The sequence below is a fragment of the Sus scrofa genome, chromosome 14 (genome assembly GCF_054392235.1).
Source record: "Sus scrofa isolate SSC_HxYL_T2T_F1_AM1 chromosome 14, Sscrofa_HxYL_maternal_Yorkshire_Landrace_v2.0, whole genome shotgun sequence".
Classification (NCBI taxonomy): domain Eukaryota; kingdom Metazoa; phylum Chordata; class Mammalia; order Artiodactyla; family Suidae; genus Sus; species Sus scrofa.
In genome coordinates, this window is record NC_139396.1 from 14,167,837 (window position 1) to 14,173,331 (window position 5,495).

Sequence of the window (5,495 nt, forward strand, 5' to 3'; positions counted from 1 at the left end):
GCAGAGGGGAAACCAGTCAGTTGGTTAGAGAAAAGCCTTTAGCTCTGCCACTTAAACTAACAAACTTACAAATTACCTGACAGGCTTTGGGACAACGCGAGGAAGCCTCAGAAGACTATGGTCAACTTCCTAGCAAGTTTTGTTCTAACAAGAGGGGGAGGAAGCCCTGTATTTTAGCAAATAGCTGGGAGAGGAGGAACGAGCCAAGTGAAAAGGCAGATGAGGCTGGCAGCCCCGGGCAATCTTCAAAAAATTACTGGGAGAAACCCTGGGGGAGCGAGGAAGCTGTTGATGGGAGGTTCTGTTCCTGGTGGGGGTGGGGGATTGCTGTTCTGCTGCAGAACTTGGAAAGCTGAGTCAAGCCATGGTGCTTGATTTAGCTTGGTTTGGTCTTTCTCAGGTGGAGCATTTGACAGGCACCTGCAGAGCTCTCTCTGGACCCCAGAGAGCTCAGACTACAAATCATCATTAGCAAAAGGTTCACAGCTTAGGTTAAGAAATGAGAAGGGACTAGGTCCATCTTCAGCAGATGAAGAAACCAGGAGGCACTCTTTTCTGCACAGAAGCCAAAGACAGCAGCCTTAAAATGTCTTGGGCCAGTTTGAAGAAGTATAGGGAAAAGAGCAATGGTTGTAAGGAAAGCAGGGCCCTTAATTTTGTTTGGAAGTTGCTTATTATAATTGCAGATTCCATCATCATCTGGGGTGTGGGAACCCTTGAGAATAGAAAAGGGGATTTCGGAAGTTTTAACGCACAGCCAATACACGGTGAAGAGACAGGAAATACCATGAAACCTGAAGGTGCCACCAATGCAAGTTACACACTTGTTAGCTGACAGTGGGGCTTTGGATGCAATTTTTCAGGGCGAAAGGCAGTCTGTCTAAAGGGTAGAAGGTGTCCCTAGAACATAGAAACTCTGCACCACAACCCATTGACCGGAGACAGCTTTTAATTGACCATGGATGTTTGAGGCTAGAGTCTGGTGAAATTAGGCACTTTTAATGGCAACTTGGAGGAGCTGAACCAGGACATGCGCTGCTCTTTTCTCTCTTTGACTCCTTGTCCATTGTCCTCCTCTACACACTGCAAGCCATCTGCCATAGTCTGTAACTGGTGACAACCGTGCAGATTTAAACTGCAGGAGAGGCATCAGGCTCTGCAAACTCCGCATTTCCAAAATCGCTGTTTGGACTGTAAGCTGACCAAATAGACACATTTAGGATTTGGGCTCCTGTTTCCCAGCCAGAAATGCAGGCCTGGGAAAAGATGCTTCTCTATCTTGACACAAAGCTTTGTCTTGACAATTCATTGGAGCGTTGAGAAAATGGAACACAGAAGTCTCAGAGTTGGTGCAGCCCAATTTGGAAGCACTGGGAGGCTCCACATCCATTCCGGGGAAAATGAATTATGCTGCAGGTTCCGAAGAAGATCCTGACATTATCAGGAGCCGCTCTCACTAGGGCCCTCTGGTCAGGACCAGCCAGAGGAAGAAAAAGGAGGAGAGAAGAGATGCTTTTCAGGTATCTTAGGTCTTGAGTTGATGATGGGAGGGAGCTGGGTGAGAAATTTTACAAAGTTATAACACATTGTTACGATCCCTCACCTCGTCAGCTCCTGTCTGCTTGACAAGAACAATATCCCTTCAGGAAAATATGAAATAAAATGGAAAGTGGCCTCATGATGAAGTTACCTGAAGCAATGGCCTGATATGTTACAGAGTGTTGGGAGCAACATTAAAAAGGCATTTGTAACTAGCCACCTCCATGGCTCCAAGTGGAAGCTGATGCAGGCCTTCTCAGTCCCAGGGCTTTTGTGAGAGTTGGCCCCTCATGACCACTCTTGGCAAGCCAGGCCTGGGACCCTGGGGACCCCACCTGGGAAAAATTCCTTTTAAAGAGTCACAGCCCCTCCTACATGGACATTCAAGCAAGAGTCACGACTGGGCAGAGGGTCAGAGGCATTCGCACCTGTGAGAGCACGAAGGAGGAGCCCAGCACCAAATGGGGCTGGAAGTTGGCGACTGTCACCACAATAATCTAATTATTACTCTGCTCCTGTCCCCTCCTGAATAACTTTTTTATTGAAGTAGAGTGGATTTCCAATGTTGTGTGTCAGGTGTGCAGAAAAGTGATTCCATTATACCCCTGCATGTGTATATCTAGTCTTTTCCAGATTCCTTTCCATTACAGGTTCGTACAAGATGCTGATAGGTTGTCTATTTGATATTTAGTAGTGCTGATAATGTCCTCAATCTACCATAACTGGGCCCATCTGAATGACACCCAACACCGCTCCTTCCTGAAGGCTTTCCTCTCAAGCTGGATGCCTGTCAAGATTCCTGTGCTGTGTGACAGCCCTCTCACTGCTGGCCCTGCAGTCAGCCCCTTCTCCACTTCCTCTAGCTGTCCTCTCACCTCATCACCATCCACCCCGCCTTATTCCCACCTCATTACCGACCTCCCACTTCATCACAGCTGTCACCATCCCATCGTCACCCTCCTCCTTCACCCCCATCCTCCCACCTCACCGCAGATCTCCTAACCACCCTCTCTCTCAGCTCAACTCCACCATCCTCCCACCTCATCTCCGTACTCCCACCTCATCGCTGTCCTCCCCACTTCATCACTGGCATCCTCCCACCTCACCACCACCCCCCCATCTCATCACCAACCTCCCACCTCATCACCATCCTCCCCACCTCACCACCACCCTCACGTCTCATCTCCGTCTTCCCCACCGCCCCCTCACTCCCTCAGCACCACCACCTGCTCCCCACTGGCTCTTCTGGCGCCCTGGACGCCTCTGCCCCACCCCAGGCCTCCTTCTTCTCCTCAGCAGTTCAACTGTCACCTACAAAGCCCATTAACAATTCCCTGCTCATAAAAGTACAGTCTGGGAAATAAAGCAAAGTCTACCTTTTCTTTTCCTTTGTGCTTGGCCAGGTTTCAGTTGCTTGCAGGGCGCAGTGCAGAGACACCACGCCTGCACTGCAGACCCCAGTTAGGGAAGCAGCTGCGCCAGCCTTTAAAAAAGGGTTCCTGAGGAAATAAGAGCAACACCGCGATTCAAGATGGCAGCGGACTGTGAACTAGGCTGTGCCTGGGATTGGGTGTGAGCCCTGTGCCCCCGCCTCCTGCGGCCTGCTGAGGCCCCGCCCCCCGGGCACATTGCCAGCCGAGGCCCCGCCCCCCCGCGCTCGGCCTGCAGAACCCCCGCCCCCCAGTCACATAGCCTGCCGAGGCCAAGCCCCCCGGCAGAGGGCCTGCAGAGGCCCCACAAACCTGGCACATGGCCTGCCGAGGACCCGCCTCCCCGCGCGCGGCCTGCCGAGGCCACGACTCCCGGGCACATTGACAGCCGAGGCCCCCACCCCCACCCCACCCCCCGCGCTTGGCCTGCAGAAGCTGTGCTAACCTGGCACACGGCCGGCCAATGCCCCGCCTCCCAGGCACAAGGCCCGCCCGAGGACCCCCTGTCAGCGCGCGGCCTGCGAGGCCCCGCCCCCCCAGGAAATGGCCTGCCGAGGTCCCGCCTCCCTGGCACGTGGCCAGCCGAGGCCCCGTCCCCCCAGGAAAAGGCCTGCCGAGGCCCCGCCTCCCTGGCTCGCCCTGCAGAAGCCGCGCCCCCCAGTCGTATAGCCTACCAAGGCCCCGCTCCCCCCGCGCGCGGCCTGTCGAAGCACCACCTCCCCGCGCGCGGCCTGCCGAGGCTCTGCCCCCCCGGCACAGGGCCTGCCGAGGCTTCTCCTCCCTGGCACGCGGCCCGCCAAGGCCCTGCCTCCCTGGCACATGGCTTGCTGAGGCCCAGCCTCCCCACGCGGGGCCTGCAGGAGCCGCGCCCACCTGGGACTTGGCCTGCTGAGGCCCCGCCGCCCCGGCACATGGCCCGCCGAGACCCCGCCTCCCCGCGCATGGCTTTCTCAGGCCCCTTCCCCCAGCACAAGGCCTGTCTAGGCCCCGCCTCCCCCCGCGGCCCCCAGAAGCCGCGCCCCCCTGTCACAAAGCCTGCGGAGGTCCCGCCCCTCGGGCGCAGGGCCTGCCGAAACCCCGCCTCCCCGCCCGCGGCCTGCAGAAGTCTTGCCCACCTGGCACGTGGCCTGCAGAGGCCCCCCCCCACCCCGTCCGCGCGAGTCCCGCAGAAGCCGCGCCCCCCAGTCACATAGCCTGCCGAGGCCCCGCCTCCTCAGCACGCGGCCTGCTGAAGCCCCGCCTCCCCCAGGTCGGACTGAAGAAGCCGCACCCCCCAGTCACACAGCCTGCCGAGGCCCCGCCCCCCTGGCACCTGGACTGAAGAGGCCCTGCATCCCCGCAAGGCCTACTGAGGGGGGGGCCCCCCTCGCACCCTACAGGGCCTGCTAAGGCCCCGTCTTCCTGCCGAGTCTGCCCCCCAACCCCGCCGCCACCACAGGCGGCCTGCAGTGGCTCTGCGCCCCACCGCCGAGCCCCAGCACGCTTGCCTTGTCACCTCGCCACCCCCCCCCCCCCCCGCCCATGAACTGAGGAGACACTGTGAAGCTCCCAGGCCCGCCTGACTGCAGAGTGCGTGCTTGGAGCTCACAGCCCCGTCTTCGGGTGATGGAGAATGCTTTCCTTTCCTTCGCTGGGCTGGAGCCACGAGGGCAGGTGGCCCCTTGATGCGGCCCAGCTGGAAAGTGTCAGGAACACAACTTCCACCTGGTCTCTATGCCTATTGCTGGAAGCCACCGTGTCCAGCTCCCTTGGCCCATCCCCAGCTCTACCTGCAGTGGTTACCCTCTGCTCCCCGCTGCTGGCCGGGTCCCACCTAGGCCACCATCCTGGGGCCTCTGGCCGCTCACAGTCCCTCCCTGCACCTGCTCCCTCCAGGCCTCTTCCACCTTGTCCTCTGTCCCCCACAACCACACTGTTCCCACCCCTCCCTCACTGGTCCCCAGCTTCGGTCTCATCCACTCAGGTGTCCTTTCCTCCTTCTGGTCCCTCTCTGTAGCACACTGCCAGGTCCACCAGCAACACTCGGTCCCCATCTCTTGTTTGTTTTCTCTTTTCTCCACTAGAATGTAAGCCCCAAGCAGGGATTTTACTCTCCTTTCCTCTTTGCTGTGTTCCCAGTACCTCGAATAGTATCTGGTGTGAGCTGAATGCTCCATAAACACTTGGTGAGTGAAAGGTGATGTGATGTGATGTGACAAGACAGTCCTGATTGGGAGAGGAGAGAAAGGTGACCAGTGGTGAGCAGTCCTCAGGGAAGTGCTGACCCTTTCATGAGTGGGATGTTGGTGACAAGGTAACCAACTTGGGCAGAAGACTCAGAAAGGTAGAGAGGGTGCCCAGGAGCTGAACAGAAGGAATGATGTGTTTACATTCAGACTCTCCCTGAGGAGTAGATGGGAATGTTTTCATTGCTCACCAGAGAGTCAAAGGGCATCTAAAGAAATTGCTGACAATTTTGCTAAGTACAGTGCTTTTCGCTTGGTAGATGCACAAGGCAACTAACATATATAGCAGCTACCAGCTTAA

The 5,495-nt window shown here is 57.1% G+C and overlaps 1 long non-coding RNA gene across 1 annotated transcript; it reads right to left on the reverse strand.

Annotated features, from left to right (window-relative positions):
- Positions 1-931: 931 nt before the first annotated feature.
- Positions 932-3,507, reverse strand: LOC146396330 (uncharacterized). The gene is made up of 3 exons (XR_014828231.1): positions 3,415-3,507; positions 2,916-3,038; positions 932-1,554 (listed from the first exon to the last, which is right to left on the reverse strand). It is a non-coding gene; the product is annotated as an uncharacterized LOC146396330 (long non-coding RNA).
- Positions 3,508-5,495: the final 1,988 nt, after the last annotated feature.